Raw genomic sequence first — 26,794 nt, 5'->3', positions numbered from 1 at the left:
CAGGAGCATAGGCTGGTTATTGTTTTTTCTGTGTTCATAGACTTCTCTCAGTAATGACTCTAAAATCTTGTCTAGAGTTACATTTAACTCAGTGATCAATAGTTGGCAGGATCCCCTTTCCCTAGCAGCTGCATGCACATTTCATCGGGAGTGATATACCTTGTTGAAGGTTTCCTTAGAGCAGTTAGGAACTCTCTTTAGAATCTTCTCATCTATATTGAGCTTTGGTTTCCATTAATTCATTGATTAAATTTATTAAATGCCCATTTTGTGCAAGATACCAATGCTCGTTTAACCCCATACAGTCTGAAGAGAATTTTTCATGGTAGAGATACCTGAAGCAAAAAGGTAATCCATGTCCGTTTCTCGCCATTCCTACTGTTGTTACCATAGTCCGGGCCTCCATTCCTTTCCTCTACAATAATAGCTTCCTTTTGACCTTCCTTCTTTGATCTTTTTCTGTCTCCAATCCTTAAGCATTGCAGCCAGAATCATCTTTTTTGTTTTGTTTTGTTTTTTTGCTGGACTGCTCAGCATGCAGGATCTTAGTTCCCAGACCTGTGCCCTCTGCAGTGGAAAAGTGGAGTCTTAACCACTGGACCACTAGAGAAGTCCTTCATGTTTTTTCCTTAAATTAATTAATAAGCTTTTGGTTGCGTGGGTCTTTGTTTCCGCGCGTGGGCTTCCTCTAGTTGTGACGAGTGGGGGTCACTTTTCGTTGCAGTGCGCAGGCTTCTCATTGCGGTGGCTCCTCTTGTTGTGGAGCACGGGCTCTAGGCACGTGCACTTCAGTTGTTGTGGCACGTGGGCTCAGTAGTTGTGGCTCGCAGGCTCTAGAACACAGGCTCAATAGTTGTGGCGCATGGGCTTAGTTGCTCCGCATGCGGGATCTTCCCGGACCAGGGCTCAAACCCGAGTCCCCTGGATCGGCAGGCGGATTCTTAACCACTGTGGCACCAGGGAAGTCCCTGTTTTTAAAATGCATGTATTTCTTTAAAGTATTTTCTTCCCCACTGGAAAAATGTTTAATGATCTAATTAGATTTTAATTTTTGACTACTTTCCAACTCCCTTATTCTGTTTACTAGCCTTTTAAATTCAAGCCTCCCCCGCCCTCTTTATTTTTTACCTTACTTATTCTTAGAGATGATATGAACCATCAGCCAGATAGTAGGCATGGAGCAATGGTGATTCCTCACCAGCTGGTCTGTGTGTGAGTCACTCAGCTGACAGATATGGAGTGCTTACTATGTTACAGGCACTGTGTGAGCCACTGAACTGACAGAAGAGCATGACATAGCCTCAGCCCTTGAAGAATTCTAAGTGCAGGGAAAGATAGAATAGGGGAAAGTATTTGGAAAAGAGAAATCTTTCTTTTTTTTTCTTTAATACTCAAAAGCATAATAAGTTTATGTAACAGATTCCATTTTATTTTGAAAAGAGCCAAGTATGTTGTTATTAAAGAATGAGTTTGTGGGACCTGCCTGGCGATCCAGTGGTTAAGACTCCATGCTGGGACTTGCCTGGTGGCACAGTGGTTAAAAGTCCGCCTGCCAATGCAGGTGACATGGGTTCGATCCCTGGGCTGGGAAGATCCCACATGCCACTGAGCAGCTAAGCCCATGTGCCACAGCTACTGAAGCCTGCTCTCTATAGAGCCAGCGAGCCACAACTCCTGAGCCCGTGTGCCACAACTACTGAAGCCTGCGCACCTAGAGCCCGTGCTCCGCAACAAGAGAAGCCACCGCAGTGAGAAGCCTGCGCACCACAACGAAGAGTAGCCCCCGCTCGCCACACCTAGAGAAAGCCCGCGTGCAGCAACAAAGACCAATGCAGCCAAAAATAAATAAATTAATTTTTTAAAAAAAAGACTCCATGCTTCCACTGTAGGGGGTGTGGTTTGATCCCTGGGAGCTAAGATCCCACATGCTGCATGGTGCGGCCAAAAAAAAAAAAAACAAAACTGGGGGTGTAATGTACACCATGATAAATATAGTGAACACTGCTCTATGTTATGTACGGAAGTTGTTAAGAGAGGAAATCCTAAGAGCTGTCATCACAAGGAGAACAGTAGTTTTCTGGTTCTTTAGTTTTGTATCTGTATGAGATGATGGATATTCACTAGGCTTATTGTGATAATCCCTTCATGAGGTATGTAGACAGATCATGCTGTCCACCGAAACTTCTGCAGTGCTTTTGACAGCTATATCTCAAAACTGGAAGAAAAAGAACGTATGCAACTAACAAATAGCAGGCAATAAAATGATTTCTAGGCTAAAGAAAGTTTGGAAAAACTTTTTCATGTTGTGACTACTAGCAACTTAGATGAATTTTTCACATTGAATCTACATCTATCTTAAGTAACCAGTGTGTGTTTGGTAACATTTTTATGTCCGATATCAGAAGCTCTCTCATAGTTTACATTATCTAGTGCTTACTGTGTGAATCTTGTTGTGTCTGATAGTTCCCTTGAAGATACTACCTGTTAATTAATTAATTAATTTTTGCTGTGTTGGGTCTTCGTTTCTGTGCGAGGGCTTTCTCTAGTTGCGGCGAGCGGGGTCCACTCTTCATCGCGGTGCGCGGGCCTCTCACTGTCGCGGCCTCTCTTGCTGCGGAGCACAGGCTCCAGATGCGCAGGCTCAGTAGTTGTGGCTCACGGGCCTAGTTGCTGTGCGGCATGTGGGATCCTCCCAGACCAGGGCTCGAACCTGTGTCCCCTGCATTAGCAGGCAGATTCTCAACCACTTCCCCGCCAGGGAAGCCCGATACCCCCTGTTATATCTACTCTTAGTCTTAGCTCTTGGTTATCTTGCACAAATCCCACTTTTTCTCAAGAGGAATATAGGAGATTGGTTGCTGACGATGGAGAAATAAAATAGACAAGTTGTGCTTTCTGGATTCTTCTGGGCTTAGGGACTCATGCTTGCCTTTCTGACTTCTTGTATTAATATTTGGCAGTTACCAATTTAAAATTTTCTGAAAAAGAATCTTCATATTTTTCATCTCACTATCCAGAGGTAAAACTATGTTTTTAAAAACTGCTTTTTTACTGAAAGATGATAGATACCTAAAATTGGACAAATTTTCACTAACTAAATAACACATCAGTGTAACTAGCACCCTAGATCCAGAAACAGACGATTAACAGCACCCTACTGCCCTTTCCAGTCACGAACACCTCTTCCCCAAGGGGAACTATCTTGATTTCTAACAGCACGAATTAGTAAAACTACCTTTAACCATATCTGCTTTTAGTTCTTTTGATGGTTATCACTCTTAGTGGTATAATTATTGCTGTATTTCTTTTTTTAAAACTTTTTTACTTTAAACTAATTTGAGACTTACAGGAAAGATACAACTTCCTAATGTTAATTTAACCTTTTCATAACCATTGCATAATTATCAGGAGCAAGAAACTAACACCAGGACAATATTATTAACTAAACTACAGACCTTAATTTGAATTTCATCATTTTTTTCTGTAATGACATTTTTCTGTTCCAGGATCCTATCTGGGCTCCCACATTGCATTTAGTTGTTTCTCCTTAGTATTCTCTATTCTCTAACAGCCTTCAGTTTTTCTTTGTTACATGACCTTGACACTTTTGAAGAGTACCGATCATATATTTTCCAGAATATCCTTTATTTGACTTTGTCCAATGTTGTCTCATGATTGGAGTATGGTTATGCCTTTTTACTAAAAATACCACAAAAAATGATGTGTCTTTCTTTCACAGAGCTCATCAAGGGCTTCGTCATGTCAATATGTTTTATCATTGGTGATATTTACCTTGTTTACCCTTGTTTACCTTGGTTAAGCTGATGGATGCCCACTTTCATTTTTTAAATCTTGATCTCTAATCCTTTTGGAGTTTATTTGTGTGTATGGTGTGAGATATGGATCTAATTTTATCTTTTTCAGAATGACTGCCCAGCACCATGTATTAAAAAGTTCATCTTTTCAGTTGATACCGAAAAGTATTTGACTAAATTCAACACCCTTTATGATAAAAACACTCAACAAACTAGGAATAGAAGGAACTACCTCAACATGTAAAAAGGCCCTATAGGAGAAGCCCACGGCTAACATCACACTGAGTTGTGAAAGACTGAAAGCTTTTCTTCAAGTTCAGGAACAAGACAAGGATGTCTGCAGTCACCACTCTACATAGTACTGGAAGTCCTAACTGGAGCAATTAGTCAGGAAAAAGAAGTAAAAGACATCTGAATTGGAAAGGAAGAAGCAAAATTTTCTCCATTGGCAGACAATATGATCTTTATATGTAGAAAACCCTAAAGATTCTACATACCCAAACCTATTAGAATTAATGAACAAATTCAGCAAAGTTGCAGGATAAAAAAATCAACACAAAAGAATCAGTTGCATTTTTACACACTAACGTAGTGAACAATCCAAAGGGGAAATTAAGAAAACAATTCCATTCAGGATAGCATGAAAGGAAAAAAGAATAAAATACTTTAGGAATAAACTTAATCAAGGAGGCAAAACACTGGTACATGGAATATTACAAAACATTGCTGAAATTAAAGAAGACACAAATAAATAGACAACTTGTGTTCCTAGACTGGAAGACTTAATATTGCTAAAATGTCAATACCACACAAAGTGATGTACCGATTCAGTGCAATCTTTATCAAAATCCCAATTTCTTTTTTTTAACAGAAACAAAAATCCGTTCTAAAATTCATAAAGAATTTCAAGGGACCTCACATAGCCAAAATAATCCTGAAAGGGAACAAAGCTGGCGGACTCAGACTTCCCAATTTCACTACTTATTACAAAGCTACAGTAATCAAGCAGTGTGGTACTAGCATAAAGACAGACATAAAAATCAGTGGAATATAATAGCCCAGAATAAACCCTTGCATATATGGGCAAGTTATTTTTGACAAGGGTGCCAAGACCATTCAATGGGGAAAGGGTGGTCTTTTCAACAAATGATGTTGGGGAAACTGGATATCCATGTGAAAAAAAAAAAATTGGGCCTTTATACCATATATGACAATTAACTCAAAATGAATCAAAGACCTAAACTTAAGAGCTAAAAGTATTAAATTCTTAGAAGAAAACATAGGTAAGAATCTTTATGATTTTGGATTTGGCAGTGATTTCTTGGACATGATACCAAAAGCACAGGTAACAAAAGTAAAAATAGATAAATTGGGCTACATCAGAATTAAAAATGTCTGCATCAAAAGACACCATTAAGGGTGAAAGGCAGCCTATGGTATGGGAGAAAATATTTGCAAATCATATGTCTCATAAGGCGTTAATATCTAGGATATATAAAGAACTTCTACCAGAACCCAAACAACTTGATTCAAAAATTGGCAAAAGGACTTCCCTGGTGGTGCAGTGCTTAAGAATCCGCCTGCCAGTGCAGGGGACATGGGTTCGATCCCTGGTCCAGGAAGATCCCAGATGCCGTGGAGCAACTAAGCCCGTGCACCACAACTTCTGAGCCTGCGCTCTAGAGCCCAAGAGCCACAACTACTGAACCTGTGCCACAACTACTGAAGCCCGCACCCCCCAGGGCCCGAGTGCCACAACTACTGAAGGCCGCGTGCCTAGAGCCCGTGCTCTGCAACAAGAGAAGCGACAGCAGTGAGAAACCCATGCACTACAACGGGGAGTAGCCCCCGCCGCTCGTTGCAACTAGAGAAAGCCTGTGTGCAGCAATGAAGACCCAACACAGCCAAAAAAAAAAAATTGGTAAAAGACTTGAATAGACATTTCTCCAAAGAAGATATACAAATGGCCAAAAAGCACATGAAAAGATGTTTAACATCCACTAATCATTAGGGAAATGCAAGTCAAAACCGCAGTGAGAGGGCTTCCCTGGTGGCGCAGTGGTTGAGAGTCTGCCTGCCCATGCAGGGGACACGGGTTCGTGCCCTGGTCCGGGAAGATCCCACATGCCGCGGAGCGGCTGGGCCCGTGAGCCATGGCCGCTGAGCCTGCGCGTCTGGAGCCTGTGCTCCGCAACGGGAGAGGCCACAACAGTGAGAGACCTGCGTACCCCCCAAAACAAACAAACAAACAAAACAACGCAGTGAGATACCACCTCATACCTATTAGGATGACGCCTATTAAAAAAAAAAAAACCAATAAAACAAAATAACAAGTGTTGGTGAGGATTGGAACCTTGGTTGGTGAAGAAATTGAAACCCTTACCCTGTTGGTGGTAAAATTTATAAAATGGTACAGCCAGTGTTGAAAACAGTATAGAAGTTCCTCAAAAAATTCAAAGTAGAATTACTATGTGATCCAGCAATTCCACTTCTGGATATATACTCAAAAGAATCGAAAGCAGAGCCTCAAAGCGATATTTGTACACTCATGTTTACACCCATGTTTATAGAAGATAGAAGCAACCCACGTGTCCATCAATAGATGAATGGATTAGCAAAATGTAGTATATACATACAGTGGAATATTGTTTAACCTTAAAAAGGAAGAAAATTCTTACACATGCTATAACATGGATGAACCCTGGGAACTTGATGATAAGTGAAATAAGCCAGTGACAAAAAGACAAATACTGTATGATTCCATTTATATGAAGTACTTAGAGCAGTCAAACTCATAGAGACAAAGCAGAATGGTGGTTGTCAAGGGCCACGGGGAGGGGTGAATGTGGAGCTATTGTTTAATGATTATGTAGTTGCAGTCTTTCACAGTGAAAAGAGATCTGGAGGTTGGTTATACTGCAGTGTCAATGTACTTGATGCTGCTGAACTCTAAACTGAAAAATGGTTAAGATAGTAAACCTTATGTTACGTGTATTTTACCACAATTTTTTAAAAATCTGAAAAGAGTCCATCTTTACCCAATGATTGGGGATGCCGACTTTGTCATATACTAAATTTCCATTTGTATTTAGGTCTAATTCTGTACTTTCTATTCTGTCCACTGGTCTACTGGCCTATTCGTGCATCTGTACCACAATGTTTTAATTACAGAGGCTGTATAGCATATTTTAATATCTGGTAAGGTTATTTTCCATTCATAGTTTTTCTTTTCCAGTACTTTCCTAGTTATTCTTGCATGTTTGTTTTCTATGTCAACTTTATTTTTAAAAATTTTTTAAAAATTATTTATTTGGCTGCGTTGGGTCTTGGTTGCTGCGTGTGGGCTTTCTCTAGTTGTGGCGAGCGGGGGCTACTCTTTGTTGTGGTGCGCGGGCTTCTCATTGCAGTGGCTTCTCTTGTTGCGGAGCGTGGGTTCTAGGCACGTGGGCTTCGGTAGTTGTGGCACACAGGCTCAATAGTTGTGGCGCACGGGCTTAGTTGCTCCATGGCCTGTGGGATCTTCCCGGACCAGGGCTCAAACCTGTGTCCCCTGCATTGGCAGGTGGATTCTTATCCACTGTGCCACCAGGGAAGTCCCTCTATGTCAACTTTAATATCAACCTGTCTAACTCTATAAAATGGCTTGTTAGTATTTTTATTGGGATTACATTGAATTTATAAATTAACTTAGGGAGAATTTATATCCTTATAATGTTCAATTGTCTTATCCAAGAACAGGGTATGTCTTTCTGTTGTTCAAATCTTTAGGAGTATTGAAAAATTTCCTTGTTTTTTTTTTTTTTAAAAAGCTTTATTGCATTATCATTATCATAAACTTTACCTTTTAAAGTATATGATTTGGTGGTTTTTGGTATATTCACAGAGATGTGCAGCCATCACCACCACCTAATTCCAGAACATTCCTAGTAACCTGAAGAGAAACCTGTGCCCTTTAGCAGTCACTCCTCATTCCCTTCTCCCTCCAGCCCTGGGCAACTACTAATTTACTTTATGTTTCTTTGGATTTGCCTCCTCTGAATAGTTCATATAAATGAACTATTCATGTATAATATCTAAATCATATTTAAATTCTGTCATACAACATGTGGCATTTTGTGACTGCCTTCTTCCACTTAGTGTAATATTTTCTAGGTTTATACATAGTGTAACGTAACAATACTTCATCTCCTTTTTATTGCCAAATAATATGCATTCCATTGTATAGATATAGTCCTTTTTATTTATCCATTCATCAGTTGGTAGACATTGGGTTTGTTTACGCTTTTTGGCTATTATAATAATGTTGCTACGAACATTCGTGCGCAGGCTTTTGTGTAGACGTATGTTTTCAATTCCCTCATACAAGTTTTTATACATTTCTTGTAATTTATTATTAAGTATTTAATCTTTCCTACTATTGGACTTTCTTTACCCTTGTAATCCTCCTAGTGTTTATTGATTTTTGTGTTTTTCTGTATTGATTTTGTTGCTGTACGTAAGTTAAACTCGACTGTAGTTTAACATATTGTTCCTATTATCTGGCTTTGGTGTAAGGGTTATACTGACCGCATCAAATGAGGCATTGTTTTGAAGAGAATTCTTTGGAAAACAATGTGTATTCTCCCATTTTGGGGGCAGGTTGGTACATATGTCTCTTAGACCACACTTACTAATTGTGTTGATGAAATTTTGTGTATACCCTTACTGACTTTCTTATTTTGTCTGTTCAACTCATCATTACTGAGAGGTGTATGTTAAAATCTCTTTTATAGTTGTAGATTTCTCAGTTTCTCCTTGTAAATTTGCCCTTTTTTTCTTTATACATTTGTGAACTGTTATAAAATACATTCAAATTTAGAATATTTGTGTCTTCCTGCTGAAAAGAACCTTTAATCGTTATATCCTCTTTATCCTCTATAATGCTCTTACTGTGAAGACCATTTGTGTGTTTATAGAGTCACATTGTCTTTTTTCATTCTGTTACTTTCTGTGGAGGTATGTGTTAGATACTGCAAAGAGCAGTTGGATTTTGTTTTCCATTTTATTGTTTATTTTAAACCCAATGTGACAGTCTTTTTAACTAACGAGTTTATTTATGTATTTGCATTTCTTTCTACCATCCATTTATACTGCTTTTTCTGTGCTGCTTCTGTTTTTCTATCCTACCAGCTTTTGATAATTCTTTTATCCTTTAAGTGGTTGCCTTTACATTTTTAGTGAGCATATTTAATTTAACACAGTATTTTCTAAACAGCACAAGGCCCTTTGAATTCTTTAATTCTGATCAAATGCCTCCCTTCTTATATTATTGTTGTCCAGGCATATTTCCTCCTGCTTTTTCCCCCACTTTCTTCATCTTCTAAAATTATTCAGTATAACTGTCATACAGATTATGTATGTTTATATATAATCTTACCGTTTTTATTTCTCTTCCTTGAATTTCTTTTGCATTTTCAGCTTAGTTTTCCATTTTCCTGAAGTATATCCTTTGGATGCCTCTTTATTGAATGTCTGTTGAAGGTAAACTCACTGAAAATGTCTTTTATTTCACGCTTATTTTTAGGTGAAAACTATTCTAAAATAGTTTAGAATTCTAGTTTGCTTTTGTTTTCCCTTAACACCTTGAGGATATTCACCGTGTTTTTGCTTTTGCTGCTGTTGAGAAGTCTTCTGCAGTCTAATTGTCATTTGCTTGTAGATAATCTGTTTTTCTCTCTGCCTGTGTTTTTTCCCCCAATTTAAAAAAATTGTAGTAAAATACACATAACATAAAGTTTACTGTGTTAACCATTTTAAAGGATACACTTCAGTGTCATTAAGTACATTCATATTGTTGTGCAATCATCACCATCATCTCCAGAACTCTTCTTCTTGAAATCTGAAATTCTGCACCCATTTTCCCCTTCTCCAGCCCCTGACAACCACCATTCTACTTTCTGTCTCTATGATTTTGATTACTCTAAGTAGTCATATAAATCATAGAATCATACAGTATTTGTCTTTATGTGATGGGCTTATTTCACTAAGCATAGTGTCCTCAGAGTTCATCCATGTTAGAGTACGTGTCATTATTTTCTTCTTTTTTAAGGTCGAATAATATTCCATTGTATGTGTATATGTAGCATATTTTGCTTATCCATTCATCTGTCTACGGATACTTGGGTTACTTCCAAATTTTAGGTGTTGTAAATAATGCTGCCGTGAACATGGGTGTACAAATATCTCTTTGAGACCCTGCTTTCAGTTTTTTTGAGTATATATCCAGAATTGGAATTTCTGGATCACATGGTAATTCTAGTGTGAATTTTTTCAGGACTTCCATACTGTTTAAACTCCACACTAGCTGTACCATTTTATATCCCCACTGGCAGTGCACAAGTCTCGACTTCTGTACATCCTTGTCAACGCTTCTTGTTTTGAGAGTAGCCATTCTAATGGGTGTGAGATAGAACCTCACTGTGATTTTATTTTGCCTTTTTCTAATGATTAGTGATGTTGAGTATCTTTTCATGTACTTGTTGGCCTTTTGTACATCTTTGGAAGAAAGTCTATTCAAGTCCTTCGCCCATTTTGGAATCGGGTTGTTTGGTTTTGTTTTTTTTTTCTTTTTTTGGTTGTTGAGTTTTAAGAGTTCTCTGCATATTCTGGATATTGATCCCTTGTTGGATGTATGATTTGCAAATATTTTCTCCTGTTCTGTGGGTTGCTTTGTTACTTTGTGGATAGTGTCTTTTGATGCACAGAATTTTAAATTTTTCATGAAGTTCTATTTGTCTGTTTTGTCTTCTGCTGCCTGTGCCTTTGGTGTCATTCTCTGCTTGTTCTTAAGATCTCTTTATTTTTAGTGTTTTGCTGTGTCTGGATGAATTTTTTTTTTTAATTGGAGATCATTATGATACCTGAATCTGAGGATTTTTAGGAGACCTCTTTTTCCCCTAGTTTCCAGAGCTAGATAGAGACATTTTCTTGTCTTTGCTGGTGGTTGATTTCCTTCTCCTCCCCTAGTCCATCCTTTCACTGAGAATGTTTGAAACGGGGTGGAAAAAAAAAAAAAAAAAAAAAGAAAGGGAGTGGGGACCTTAATTCCAACTCTTCACTTCATGTGATTCCCAAAGCCTCGTCTCTTGTCACTTTAAGGCCATTAAAAGTTAAAAGTTTTGGTTATTTGTGTTGACGAATTCCTCCATGGCAGCTGAAAACTTTGCTTTCTTGTGAGCTCAGCATTTGAGAGAATATGTATTTTAATGTATCCAACATTTCTAGATATTTGTTAAGGTGAAGTTTACAGACCCTTTAGTTCACTGTGTTACCAGAAACAAATATTTTTTGGGGGTATATAATTTCTTTCCTTCTTTTCTCTTTTCTTTTTCTGAAATTCCCTTTTAGTTGGACATCCTAGATTTGTGATTCTTATTTTTTTCTAATTTTAAAAAGCTTTTTGTTATAGTTTGTAGATTTCCCACTCTTCCTTTGCTTTCTTTCTCTTTCTCCCCTTCTTTTCTTTCTTTCCTTTCTTTTCCTTCTTCTGTTTTGTTAATTCGGTCTTTTTATTTCATGTTAGAGACTTTCCTCATTTGTTCAGTAAACTTTGGCCATCTGTGTAAAGAGTGAGACAGTAAAAACTCTGTCCATGGGGAGTTGTTAACTGCAAGTCTTAATACAGGGTGATGGAGTGATTGAGGGTCTCTTCTCTTGGGTCAGATTCCCTATGGAGGAATCTCGTAGTCTCCTGCTTGATTGGCTTGTGTTCTGGAAGCTGATTTGGGGAAGACGGCTGGGGTCCACTGTTCAGCATGTGAATCTTAACTTAATCTCTTTGTGGTATGCTGTGACACACAACCCCTGTGTGTACCTGGTTTCTACATCCTAGTTTAGTGTCTTAAGACAAATCACTTGTCTCTTGCTAGGGTGCAGGAGAAGCAGTTTCTTGGCTACATGATAAGGCTTCTTGGTGAAACCTGTTCCTTATACAGCCTTTCAACCGATATTCCTATTTTCAGCCCCGACCCAGATGTCTCCATTCTTAAGCCTTTCTGTTGTGTTTGCAGCTTATTGGTTTCATACCCTCACCTGCCCTCACATGCATAGGGTTTGGCTTGTTCTGTTTTACCAAGCCAAGTTCAGCTACCCTCTGTCTAGCTTCAGTGAGCTGTATTTATGTCCCTGATGTTTCCTTTCATGCTACATATGTATATGTTTTTAAAAAAATATTTATTTATTTATTTGACTGTGCTGGGTCTTAGTTGTGGCATGTGGGCTCTTACTTGTGGCATGCGGGATCTAGTTCCCTGACCAGGGATGGAACCCGGGCTCCTTGCATTGGGAGCATGGAGTCTTAACTGCTGGACCACCAGGGTAGTACCAATATGTATATTTTTTGGATGGTTTTATCCTTTTTTAGTCCTTTAGCTTCATTTTAGTGTAGTTTCAAAAGAGAATGGATATAAACCTGTGTTTTCGTATTTAACAAAAGAACCTTATGGACAAAAGAAAGATATTAGAACATTTTTTCACACCATGTACAGAAATAAACTCAAAATAGATTAAAGACCTAAATGCAAGCCTGGAAACCATAAAAATCCTAGAAGAAAACATAGGCAGAACATTCTTTGACATAAATTGTAGTAACATATTTTTGGATCTGTCTCCTAAGGCAAAGGAAACAACAGTAAAAATAAACAAATGGACCTAATTAAACTTAGAAGCTTTTGCACAGCAAACGAAACCATCAACAAAATGAAAAGAGAACCTACTGTATGGGAGAAAATATTTGCAAATGATATGACTGGTAAGGGATTAATACGCAAAATATATAAACAGCTCATACATGTCAATCTTAAGAACAAACAACCCAATCAAAAAATAGGCAGAAGATCCAAACAGACATTTTTTCCAAAGAAGATGTATAGATGGCCACCAGGCACACCAAAGGATGCTCAGCGTTGCTAATAATCAGAGAAGTGCAAATCAACACCGCAACGAGCTATCACCTCAACCTGTCAGAAATGCTGTCATCAAAAAGACCACAAATAACAAACGTTGGCTAGGATGTGGAGCAAAGGGAACCCTTGTACACTGTGAGTGTAAATTGGTGAAGCCACTGTGGAAAGCAGTGTGGAGGTTCCTCAAAAAAATAAAAATAGAACCACCATATGATCCAGCAATTCCACTCATGCGTATATATCTGAAGAAAATGGAAAACACTAATTCATAAAGATGCATGAACCCCAGTGTTCATAGGAGCGTTATTTACAATAGCCAAGATATGGAAGCAGTCTAAGTGTCCATCAACAGATGAGTGGGTAAAGAAGATGTGGTACACGTATTCAATGGAATACTACTCAGTCGTTAAAAAGAATGAAAATTTTCCATTTGCAACAACATGGATGGACTTGGAGGGTGTTATGCTTAGTGAAGTAAGTCAGACAGAGAAAAACTAATACTATATGACATTATTTATATGTGGAATCTAAAAGATGAACTAGTGAATATAACAAAAATGAACCAGACTCAGATATAGAGAACAAACTAGTGGTTACCAGTGGGGAGAGGAAAGGGAGAAGGGGCAAAATAGTGTTAGAGGATTAAGAGGTACAAACTAATGTGTATAAAAATAAATATGCTACAAGGATATATTATACATCACAGGGAATAGAGCCAATATTTTATAATAATTATAAATGGAGTATAATCTTTAAAAATTGTGTATCACTATATTGTATACCTAAACTTATATAAAATTGTAAATCAACTACGATTTTAAAGCAAAAGGAACCTTATAATACGTTTTAAATATGTTGTATTCACTTAAAATAGTATTGTTATAAATTCAGGAATTTCTTCTGTCTTCCTTTTCCACTCATGTTTATTTCAGTTTCGTATCTTGGGTGAAGAGTAGAAGGATAGGTAAATATAGGCACGAATGCAGAAGGGCAACAGGACAGAGACATAGAGAAAAGGAAAAACGCGTCTCTTAATAAGACCTTGAGAGACTTAGATGTAGGTACCAGTGAGACTTTAGTGAAGTAATAGTGCCATCTTCTGGCTTTTTAAAACCTGTGTTCCTGTAATTTTATCTTGGAATCCCACATGTCGCTGCATTGCACTGTGTGTCAGATATGGTGAATTTGGTCTTGTTTAGTTCTCTACCTTTTTGTAGAAAAAGGCTTTTCTTTACATAGGATTTGATTAGAATACAATAATTCTGGTTTTTCAAGCTCCTTAAGCGAGGATTCTATCTAAAATGTTACAAAAACCATACCCTGACTCTGTACTTCAGATATTATTTCTACTTATTTTTTGAAAGCAGTATTGTTTCTCTCTCTCTCTCTCTCTTTTTTCTTTTTGGCTGCATTGGGTCTTCATTGCTGCCCACGGGCTTTTCTGTAGTTGCGGTGAGCAGGGGCTACTGTTCATTGCAGTGCATGGGCTTCTCATTGTGGTGACTTCTCTTGTTGCAGAACACGGGCTCTAGGCGTGTGGGCTTCAGTAGTTGAGGCACGTGGGCTCAGTAGTTGCGGCGCGTGGGCTCTAGGGCACGTGGGCTTTAGTAGTTGTGGTGCACAGGCTCAGTAGTTGTGGCTTGCAGGCTCAGTAGTTGTGGCCCACAGACTTAGTTGCTCCACAGCATGTGGGATCTTCCTGGACCAGGGATCGAACCTGTGTCCCTTGCATTCGCAGGTGGATTCTTAACCACTGCGCCACCAGGGAAGTCCAGAAGTATTGTTTCTGTATGAAGGAAAATACAGAATTAAAAATTAAATTGGTGTGTTACATAGGTATTTTGTGTTTGTGGGAAAAATACAGAATGTATAAAGGATGTAAGTAGCTCATCTTATTATTTCATTAAAATTGATCAAAGAAAAGAAAAATGTGTTCTTCCCACTCTTTGCCATATGTCCAGCCAGTTCCTTGCCTGGGAGGTAGTCTTTTTATACAAATGCTAGTATGCTTCACGTACTTCTCTTTAACTTGCTTCCTTTCACTGAAAGGTTTACATTGGAGGTCATTCTTTATTAGTTCACAATGCGCTCCCTTATTTCTTGTTTTAGGCCATGATTTGTTTAACTAGTCTAATATTGGTAAACAGGGTTTGTCTTAACTTTTGCTATAAAAGTGACACCATAGTGAGTATCCTTTATATCTATGGTTTCACATGACCCTAGGAAAAAACCTCATGGGATATATACATGTATAATTTTCATAGATATGGTGAAGTTACACTGCATAAAGATTGTACCTATTTATTCTACCACCAGCAAGTATGATAAAGTCTGTTTTCCCTCCTTTTTCTCAGTACAGTATACCAGTGTCAATATTTTTGATCTTGTGTATTACAGCTTTATTTTGTATTTCTCTTATGAGAGAGGTTGAATATATTTTATGTTTAAAAGCCATTTGTGTTTTCTGTTATGTATCTTTTGCCCATTTTTCTTTAGATCTATTTATGTTCTGTTTATTTATAGGAGCTTTCATAGGTTAGAAATTAACTCTTTTTTTGGAAGGTGAATTGCAAATACTACTTTCCAGTTTATTTTTCTTATGACTTGCATTGTGGTGTTTTCTTTAAATATAAAAAAATGTAGTCATATCAGTTTTCTTCCTTTGATGAATCCTGGGTTTGGGTTCATATTTTAGAAGAGGTTTCCACACAGATTAAAAAATCAAGCTCCCATGTTTTCTTCTAACACCTAAAAAATTGAATTGGATTTTTTGATCCGTCTGGAATTTGTTTCAAACAAGGTACAAATTATGGCTCCAATTAATTTTTTTATATAAATTTATTTTATTGTATTTATTTGTTTTGGGCTGCGTTGGATCTTTGTTGCTGTGTGGGGGGCTTTCTCTAGTTGCGGCGAGTGGGGGCTACTCTTCATTGAGCTGTGTGGGCTTCTCATTGCAGTGGCTTCTCTTGTTATGGAGCACAGGCTCTAGATGCGCGGACTTCAGTAGTTGCAGCACGTGGGCTCAGTAGTTGTGGCTCGCGGGCTCTAGAGCGCAGGCTCAATAGTTGTGGCGCACAGGCTTAGTTGCTCCACGGCATGTGCGATCTTCCCGGATCAGGGCTTGAACCCATGTCCCCTGCATTGGCAGGCGGATTCTTAACCACTGTGCCACCAGGGAAGCCCTCCAATTAATTTTTTTAAGATGATTACTCAATTGTCTTGTATCCTATTGCTATTTATTGAGTAATCTACCTAAACCATTTATACCTAACTAATATGAAGTGTCAACTTTGATATATACTAAATTTCTTTGTAGATTTAAATCTATTCTTGCACTTGTTTTTTGGGTCCATCCATCTATACGCTTTTGCATTTACAGTATATAACATTTTAACTGTTGTAACTTTATGACTGGTTTTAATAATTAGACGGGTCTAATCCTTACTCTGTATTTTCCAGAATTTGTGTGGCTGTTTTGCTTACTTTTCCGTGTAAAGTTTTTTGTTTTTGTTTTTGCTCATCCCCTACTTTATTGTCTATCCATTAAAGAAATTTTTTTTATTGTGGGTAAAATACACATAACATAAAATTTACCACTTTAAGCCTTTTTTAGTATGTAGCTCATCATATCTATAACTCTTCATCTTGTAAAACTGAAACTCTATACACATTAAACAGCAGTCCCCCATTTCCATCCCCTGTCCCCCAGCCCCTGGCAACCACCATTCGGTATACTTTCTGACTCTGTGATTTTGCCTCTACTCTGAGTACTTCATGTAAGTAGAATTACAGTATTTGTCTTTTTGTGACTGGCTTAGTTTGCTTAGCAGAATGTCCTCACGGTTCATTCATGTTGTAGCATGTGTCAGAATTCCCTTCCTTTTTAAGGCTGAATAATATCAGCCTGGGAGCAGATAAATTGAGAACCTAAACAAAATGGATGATTATCCAGGAAAATATAAACTACCAAAAACTACCTCCAGAAGAGGTAACAAGTCTAAGCTGTCAGGTTACCATAGGAAAAATAAAGTTGTCAAAGGGTTGCCCATCTAAAGAGCAACTGGGGCCGTACTCTTACAAATAAGTTCTATCAATAAGAAAACACTTTAAGTATTTATTAGTAATTATTATTAATTTTGACTACTAATGCCTTTTAAGCAAATGCTAAAATATGCTTTCAGAAGATTTGATAAGATTTAACATGCATTCATTATACAGTCTTGTTAAATTCTCATTATAAACATTTAATAAGAGAAAATGATTAATATTTAGTAAGGTTATATTTTATGAAGAATGCATATGGAATCTTATCAGATGCCCTTTCAGCACCTATGGATATATTTTTCATTAAGTATCATTAAAGGAACAGTCTGATTAAAGAATAATAAGAAAGAATGTCTGTTATTACCACTCACCACTATTATTTAACATTGTACTGCAGAAATCAGCCAGTGCAATCAGAGAAAAGAATGATAGAAGTATATAAAGTGGCTGAAGAGGTAAAGTAATCATTGCTTACAGATGATCTGACTGTTTACAGAGAAGCCCCAAGAGAATCAACTGGAAAGCTCTTTCAAACAAGTGATATGGCAGATTACAAAATTCATACTCAGAAATTCACAGCTTTCTTTCTTTCTTTCTTTTTTTTGCGGTACGCGGGCCTCTCACTGTTGTGGCCTCTCCCGTTGCGGAGCGCAGGCTCAGCGGCCATGGCTTACGGGCGCAGCCGCTCCGCGGCATGTGGGATCTTCCCGGACCGGGGCACGAACCCGTGTCCCCTGCATCGGCAGGCGGACTCTCAACCACTGCGCCACCAGGGAAGCCCCTCAGCTTTTTTAAAAATGGGAAAACGAGAGTGTTTTGTATTGCTTGTATGTGCTTAAAAGAAATCTGGGGCAGATACAGTAGAAACAAAGTACTTTGTCCATGCAGGGGTATAAATGGGGCAGATGGGAAATAGGCAGATGGGCCAACAACATCAGGAGAATAACATTTCGCTGTACACCTTTTTGTACTTTCTGGCTATCTTCTTTTAAAAAATTAATTTATTTTTAAACCAGTGTTAAAGAAATCAAATTAAAAATATGTGATAGCTCTAAGTTGATAGAGGGCTCATATAAATAAGACAAATGTTCTTTTTCTAAAAAAATATATTTATTTATTTATTTGGCTGTGCTGGGTCTTAGTGGCGTCATGCGGGATCTTTGTTGTCGCATGCAGGCTCTTTAGTTGCGGGATGTAGGCTCTTAGTTGTGGTGTGCGAGATCTAGTTCCCTGACCAGGGGTTGAAGCTGGGCCCCCTGCATTGGGAGCGTGGAGTCTTAACCGCTGGACCTCCAGGGAAGTCCCAAGACAAATGTTCTTACCCTCTGCCATTTTTCTAGAAGTCTCTTTTAATTAATTAATTAATTAATTTTTTATTAATTTTTATTGGAGTAGAGTTGATTCACAATGTGTTAGTTTTTTTAATTAACTTTTATTGAAGTATACAGAAGTTGATTTTAGATCATTTTAAACTATATAATAGTTTATATTCTTCGCCATTTATATACAATACAAACTTTCTTAAGTGTTTTTAAAATCTTAAATTACTTTAAAATTAAAACTGCTTGGAACTCATCTTTTTATGATATCATGGAACATGTATGTAGTAACTTTATTGCAAATTTTGGTTGTATATGACCTTGTGCAAGTTATTTAAGCTGACTCAGTTTTCCCTCCTGTAAAATGGAGGTAATAGCTATTCTGTAGGTTATTTGGGGTAATTATATAGTAAGTAGCTCTTGTGATGATGCTGGATATAAAATTGTTTCATTTCCATTTGGATATAGATGAAGTATTTATATAAGAACAGTGCTGTTTTAAGTGAGGATTAGAAACTGTACTGTTTTCTTCACTGATTGCTTCCTTTTTCTTTTAGCTTTTTTAAAAATTAATTTTATTGGAGTATAGTTACTTTACAATGTTGTGTTAGTTTTTACTGTACAGCAAAGTGAATCAGTTATACATATACATATGCCCAATCTTTTAGATTTCCTTCCCATTTAGGTCACTACAGAGCATTGAGTAGAGTTCCCTGTGCTGTACAGTAGGTTCTCATTACTTACCTATTTTATATAATCAGTTGCTTCCTTTTGATTGCCTCCATTTTTCTTTTCTTCTTGGACCCTTAGGTGAATTGAACATTTTACACTTGCATCATTTTTTGTACAATACTTTGTCTGTAAATTATATTAATACCCAAATGATGTTTTAAAAACTCATCTAGTCTGTTGTGATGTATCAAGTAGGGATAGATCTTAACATTTGTATTACTTATCTAGAGCTACATTTATCTGGAAACAAGACTTTGCTAAAGAGCATATGGACAACAGGTGATCTAATCCATGCATTGTGCATAAACTGATTAATGGTTTAAATTTTGGCTTGTACCACTTGATAAAAGAAGCTTTCTATTAGGTTCTTGGCAGGATCTTGAAATGTGATTTTTTTCCAAATTTGGGTAATTACTTCTGATGTTGCTTGTTTGGTCAGGGCAGAAATAAGTTTTCTCTCTTAACTTTTGTTTTCTGTAATTAAGAACAAATAATAAATGTTATGATCTATGAAAATGTTTTAAACAATAATATTCATTAGGTTTTATTGTGAAAGCTCGTATAAGACCATGTCATTAATGTGGTTTTGCCAGGGAATGAGGGAGGATTTTTTTTGTTTTTTTTTTCCTGCGGTGCCACATGGTTTGCGGGGTCTTAGTTCCCCAACCAGGGATTGAACCCGGGCCACGGCAGTGAAAGTGCAGAGTCCTAACCACTGGACCACCAGGGAACTCCCGGGGGAAATTCTGTTTCAGTGAATTTACTTGGTAAAATATAATATGTCTAGTTTTCCTTAGTATTAAGCTGCCAGTTGTCAATTACTTTGTCAATGTACTCACCTATAGCAGTGCCTCCTAACCCATTTGCTCCCTGAAAATCAAGATAAGCAAATTTACCAAGAATTTTATGTTAAATAAAATCAAGTGAACAAAGGCCTGTGTACTTGAGTTACTGACAAGTGCATAGGTTTTATGGAAGCTAATTTGAGAGCTGGGGACTTTTTTTTTTTTTTTTTTTTTTTTGGCTTATTTCTGAGCTTTGAGTTTTGTTCTAATAGGATAAGGTGTTTGTTAGATAAATGAATTGTAGATGATGAATATACACTTACCTGGTATAGTCAGGAAGTGAGTGAATATTTCAGTTACCAAAGAATTACAGAATATTATAGGTGATATTACCAGTTTTTAAAGAATTAGAATGCATGTAATTTGTACTTAATCTTTGGTGAATGTAATTTAGTATCTCTGGTTCAGATGTTCGGCTCTTAAAAATCTTTCCAAGGCTTCCCCCTAATTTAATTAAAAAGAAAAGAAAAAAGTAATGTCCTGCATGATTGGGCCTCCAACCTTATCTCTCAGTCTTTCCTCGTCTTGCCCTTTGTTTTCAGGTACATAGATCTTCCTTTAGCTACTGGAACTTGCTATATGTTTTTCTTCCTCTGAGCATTCCCCTGTCATGTTTGCACCCTCTGGCTGTGAGGTCCCCCTCTCTCTTTGCCAGTGGTTTACTCTGTTTGTCTGTTGAGCTCGGCTCAAACTTCACTTCCTCAGAGGAATCTTCTTTAAAACCACCAGAGTTCCAGACCCTTGTTGTACGTGCTCCCTTTGCATCTTTTTTTTTGCCTCTATAGTAGCACTTATAGTAATTGTAATTACATAGTTAATTGGGAAACATTGTTGAATGCCTACCTTCAGAGTTAAAATGTAGGCTCCATGAAAGCAGGGACCGTCTCGTTGTTTCTCGAAGTATCTTTAATGCTCAGCCTACTGTTTGACAAGCAGCAGGCAGTCAATCAGTATTTACTGAATAAGTGAACCAATAAGTAGTGCTCAGACAACATTATTCGTAATTTCCCTGCACATATGTGGAAGACTCTGTTAAAAGTTGTTACTGATTGCTTGTAGTATTAACCAGTTTTTATCATTGTGTAGCGTCCTGGGTGAAAGCTTATGTAAACCTGGACACATTTTTTTTCAATTTAAAAAAGGTGAGCAATGAACATAAAAGCAATTATCTTTTTCTTTTTAAGTGTAAGATGTTGATGGTTTCTTAGAAGGGCAGCTTGTAAATTTTAACTCTTGGGACTTCCCTGGTAGTCCAGTGGGTAAGACTCTGCGCTCCCAATGCAGGGGGCCCGGCTTCAGTCCCTGGTAAGGAAATTAGATCCTGCATGCATGCCACAATAAAGATTTCTCATGTTGCAACTAAGAAGTCCGCGTGCCTCAACTAAGAGTGCATGCCACAACTAAGAAGTCTGCATGGCGCAACTAAGAAGTCCGCATGCTGCAATTAAAGACCCAGGTGCCACAACGAAGATCCCGTGTGCTGCAACTAAGACCTGGGGCAGCCAAAAAAAAAAGAAGATTAACTTTTGCCTACTGTTCTTTTCACCTTAAACATCAGTGAAATTAAATATACCCTATTATAAAATTTTTCCCATTTTTTGAAATTAATGAACACAGATATAATGCTGGCTCCAAAACACTTTTTGTTCATGACAGGAAAGTGACACACACATTCTGCTATGTAGCTTAGTGGCATTTCGGATGTGTGAATGTGTTCAATGTTTATATGTTTTCTTATTTTCTGCTACCACGTCATATTAAATGAGATTATCATATATTATTAAAGCATGAAAATAAATAAAATATTGAGTACATAATTAATTTAATGACTATTTCTTAAAAAGCAAACAAAAAACAAATATTTCTTGAGTTCCAACCATGTGCCAGACACTGGGTATATAATAAGTGAACAAAATGGATAGGGTTGGGAATTTCTTGGAGGTCCAGTGGTTAGGACCTCCAGGGAATTAGGAGTGCTTTCACTCCGAGGACCTGGGTTCTATCCCAGGTCAGGGAGCTAAGATCCTGCAAGGCGTGCAGTGTGGCCAAAAAACAAACAAACAAAATAGATAGGGTCCCTGCCCTCATGGCATTTACTCTTCAGTTGTAGAGATGGGCCACAATCTGATAACCACACAAATAAATAATGACAACCAGATGTGTGCTATGAAAGGAGAAGGTAGGAGAGCATTAACTGGAGACTCCTGACCTAGTCTGGGTAGTGGGAGAAGGACAGTTTTCCCTGAGAAAGTGACATTTGAGAAAAGATCTGAAGGAAGGAGTGTTAACTGCTGGGGAAAGTTCCAGGCAGAGAGAACAGAATGTGCAGAGGCCCTGAGGCAGGAGAGCCTGTCTTTGAAGAACGGATGGGAGGGCCAGTGGACCTAGATGAGAGAAGGATATGGGAAAGTGTTTCAACACAGAGCTGGCAAGGTGGTCAGAGAGCAGATCAAACACTGAGGATTGAGTCACTAAAATGTGATTACTGTCACCAGTGTAGAAATGTAGGAAATCTAAATGTCCATCAGTAGGTGACTAGTGACATAAGTTATGGTGTAACAATGTAAAGGAATACTATATAGTTATAAAAAAATGAGGACGTTTACTACCTACCCAGAAAAATAAATGTAAATTTAATACTGAAATTTAAATAAAGAAAGAACCTTTAAAAAGGGGAAAAACCTGACCCAACGATATATAATTTGTACTATATGAAAGTAATTCTTTTGGTATAATGTTATCCTTTTATATATGGATTTATTGTAATAGTAATTAGGTATTTTGTTTTATTTTGAGGATATATTTATTGTATTTCAAGGCAAATACATTTTACAAATTAGCATAGTAGTTAAGAACATGTCTGCTGGTCTAAGATCCTGACTTCATATTCTGGCATTGCCATTTACACAGTTGATTAACTGGGCAAATTACTTCAGCTCTCTAAAGCTTGGTTTTGCCATGTGTAAGATGCGAACAGTAATAACATTTACCTGATAGAGTTGTGATATGAATTGAATGAGATTATATAGGTGAAGCACTTAGATGTGCTCATCACCTAAGAAAAAGTTATATACTGTCACTTTTTATGAAAATATCTTCTAATTAATACCATTTATCAAAAGTTAGAGTGCAGAAGGAGAATACTGAAGAAAGTTATATCAAAAATTTATGGTAGGGCTTCCCTGATGGCGCCGTGGTTGGGAGTCCGCCTGCCGATGCAGGGGATGCGGGTTCGTGCCCCAGTCCGGGAGGATCCCGCATGCTGCAGAGCGGCTGGGCCTGTGAGCCATGGCCGCTGGGCCTGCGTGTCCGGAGCCTGTGCTCTGCAACGGGAGAGGCCACAGCAGTGAGAGGCCCGCGTACCGCAAGAAAAAAAAAAAATTTATGGTAGTTGCCTTTCAGAGGTGGGATTATGGCTGCTATTTGTTATCTGTTTTATTGTTGTGTATATTTTCCAAACTTTGAAACGTGAGCATGTATTTAAAATTACTATTGCCTTCCATTGAAATACGCTGGCTTTGCTGAAATTTAATTTTTAGTAACATCTTTTTCAGCAGTGTGAGAAAGTCTGCAAACCCCGATTCAAGTGATGTTAGTTCTGTAAATGTATTCATAATTATTTTTGCTTTCTTCCTTATATTTTGATTAATGTTGTACCAATTTAAAAGGCTTTGTGCCCACAGCTGCTAAGTTGTGATTGGAAAGGAAAGGGGCTTGCATTTTGAGACCATCTGTGGGAGTTGAATTGTCTGAGTCTGACAAGAGATCATGGCAGATGGTGAGGTCACTAAGATTGACTTTTTGAGCTTGACATAATGTGTTCATGAAGCTGGAAGAAGAAATCTGACTTAATTTTTTACCCAACAGCAGAGCATGGTGACAGGAAGAAGAGTACAATTGTTGAGTCTGGATGAAACATAAGGCATCAGTGCACATGACTGGTTTATCTTTGAGAATCACCAATACTGCCAAAGATGGCAGTTTCTTGAAACATTCAGTGCTGCATTTATTTACTTTCTAGGCCCTTGATTTAAGTCATATACTGCAAATGAAGACAGTGTAAAAGAAAGATAAAAGCTTTAAAAATACTTAGAAATGTATATTTTTAATTAAAAAGTTATAGGCTATCACTCAAAGCCAGTACAGCATACTTCTTCATTTTTAATTGAATGAAGATGTCTGTTGCAATCCCATTTCTTTTTATAACATTTATCTTAATGTAATTTTGTATCATTTAAATTACACTTGAAGGTTTATGCTTCCTGTTTCTGTCATCTACTAGGACGTCTCCAGTACCTGGATTCGTGTTTTGCCCATAGTGGGTATTCAGTAAATGCTGGATAGATAGATAAATTAATGAATGAAGTTATTGCCGACTCTTGTTAATTTTAGATGAGTTTTTCTTAACCACAGTTAAACACTTGTTTTTTTCTCCTTTAAACTTGGATTTAAATGTAATAGCATTTTAAACTTGGATTTAAATGTAATAGCATTTTACCACATTTAAATGTATTTATCACTTCAACTACATGTGAATTAAGTATTATTTATTTTGGAGGAAGAAACCTTAATTTGTCGTGAGTCAGTGAACCACTTTTTTCTTTAACATTGATTACCTTTTGCTAGGCAGTGTCCTAATTATTTTCCAAGTCTTGACTCATTTAATTAAGTAGGTGTACTAACACTATTTTGTAGATGAAGAGATTGAGGCACAGAGATATTAATGTAAATGTGCTCAAAATATTCACGTACTTTGGCTCTATTTCAAACTTTTATCATTTAGGTAACAGAGGTTGCAGTTTATGCTTATCTTTGGTGAGAAGATGCAAAGGGAATACTAAACAAAATTACGTTTTGTCTTATTAAGCTCAGTTAATGTGGCTACAAAGCATTTTTATTGGTTGCCTCCTGTTACAGTGTGTTGAAATAGTAATACCCTGTTAATTTCTTCTTGTTTGCATGAGTAACGGTGTCACTCAACAACCTGGCCCTTAGGAAATATAATCCCATACTGAACACCGAGTATAATAAGGAAGCAGATGCATGGAAACAAGGAGCACTAGCCATTACAGGCATACTCTGGAAACGAAGAAATGGGGAGGGGGGAAAACGGCATTTACTAGCTGAACCTAGTAGCCCAGCCCAGTGATGGTCTGCTTATATTTCATTGGCTAGAATTATGTCATGGTCAACCCATCTGAGGGGGAGACAGAATGTAGTAGTTTCAGTTGGGCATATTACTACCTTCAACTATTCCTAAGGAAGAGGAGGAAAATGATATTGGGTAGGCAACAGGATCTGCCTTAGGTAGATACAGCAGGTTTCTAAAATTTAGCAAGTACTTTGGGTAGAAAAGAGTCTATTTTGTTGTTGTTGTTATAACTATATTTCAGTAGGTCATAAGACCATCTAAAAATATTTAAAACTGATTTTTTTTGGCTGTTTGGAGTGTTTATGTATTTATAAATTGGAGGACATTTGTTACATTGTCTTGGGTGATACAGTTGCTTTTCACTTTGACACAATGTATCTAACTTACTCCTAATGAAACAGCACAACTCAGATGGGACTTGAGTCCCAGATTGGGACTTGAACCCACAAGTTGAGACTCAAACCCAGCCAAAACCCAGACTGGGACTCTAACCCACGGGCTGGGACTCAGACCCAGCCAAAACCCAGACTGGGACTTGAACCCACTGTCTTTTAATTGAGATCACACATCTTGTCTCAGGATGTAATGAAGCTCAGGTTCTTTATGTCTCATCACAGAAAGAATTTAGTGAGAGGCAAAGTGATATAAGAAGTGGATTTATTTAGAGAGATACACATTCCGTAAACAGAATGTGGTCCGTCTGAAAAAGTGAGAATGGCCCTGGGGGAAACACACTCCACAGACAGAGTGTGGGCCATCTCAGAAGGCAAGAGGCCCCAGAATGGAGTGGTTAGTTTTTATGGGCTGAGTAATTTCATAGCCTAACGAGTGGGAGGATTATTCCACCTCTCTTGGAGAAGGGATGGAGATTTCCAGGAATTGGGCCACCACTGTCCACTTCTTGGCCTTTTATGGTTGGCCTTGGAACTGTCATGGTGCCTGTGGGTGTGTCACTTAGCATATGCTAATGTATTACAGTGGGCATGTAATGAGGCTCAAGGTCTCCTGGAAGTCGATCTTCTGCCCTCTTGGACCTAATTGGTTCTAACCTGTTTTATGTCGTAACCTCAAGGGCTATGTCATTCTTTCAAAGGTTGTGCCCTGCCCCCTTCCCTCCTGTTTCACTAATATAACCCTGAAAAACTCTGTATACCTATTTTTCAAATGAGGACGCTGAAGCTCAAAGAGGTTAAATCACTTGTTCAAGGTCACACAGCTAATAAGTGTCAGAGCTCAGACTGAGCCTAAGTTAAAAAAAGAAAAATCATGCTCTTTTCACTCTGCTACACTGCTGCTTATTATATGTCTACTTCAAGCAGGACACTTAGAACCAGTTGTTATTTTGATTTTTTTTCCTATTTCATTAATTCTTCTTTTTAAAATTAATTTATTTATGGCTGTGTTAGGTCTTCATTGCTGTGCACAGGCTTTCTCTAGTTGCGGTGAGCAGGGGCTACTCTTCTTTGCGGTGCGCGGGCTTCTAATTGCGGTGGCTTCTCTTGTTGCGGAGCAAGGCTCTAGGCACGTGGGCTTCAGTAGTTGTGGCATGTGGGCTCAGTAGTTGTGGCTCGCGGGCTCTGGAGCGCAGGCTCAGTAGTTGTGGTGCACAGGCTTAGTTGCTCCTTGGCATGTGGGATCTTCCCGGACCAGGAATTGAACCCGTGTCCCCTGCATTGGCAGGCAGATTCTTAACCACTGCATCATCAGGGAAGCTCCCTATTTCATTAATTCTTACCCTTCTGTTTCTTTTCTTCTTTCTTTGAGCTCCCACTGATCTTTTAAAAAGCTTTTAAGTTGGGGCTTCCCTGGTAGTGCAGTGGTTAGGAGTCCGCCTGCCAATGCAGGGGACACAGGTTCGTGCCCCGGTCTGGGAGGATCTCACATGCCGCGGAGCGGCTGGGCCCGTGAGCCGTGGCTGCTGAGCCTGCGTGTCCGGAGCCTG

The sequence above is a fragment of the Phocoena phocoena genome, chromosome 4, assembly GCF_963924675.1.
Source record: "Phocoena phocoena chromosome 4, mPhoPho1.1, whole genome shotgun sequence".
NCBI lineage: Eukaryota > Metazoa > Chordata > Mammalia > Artiodactyla > Phocoenidae > Phocoena > Phocoena phocoena.
Note: the sequence above shows the minus strand (reverse complement) of the source record.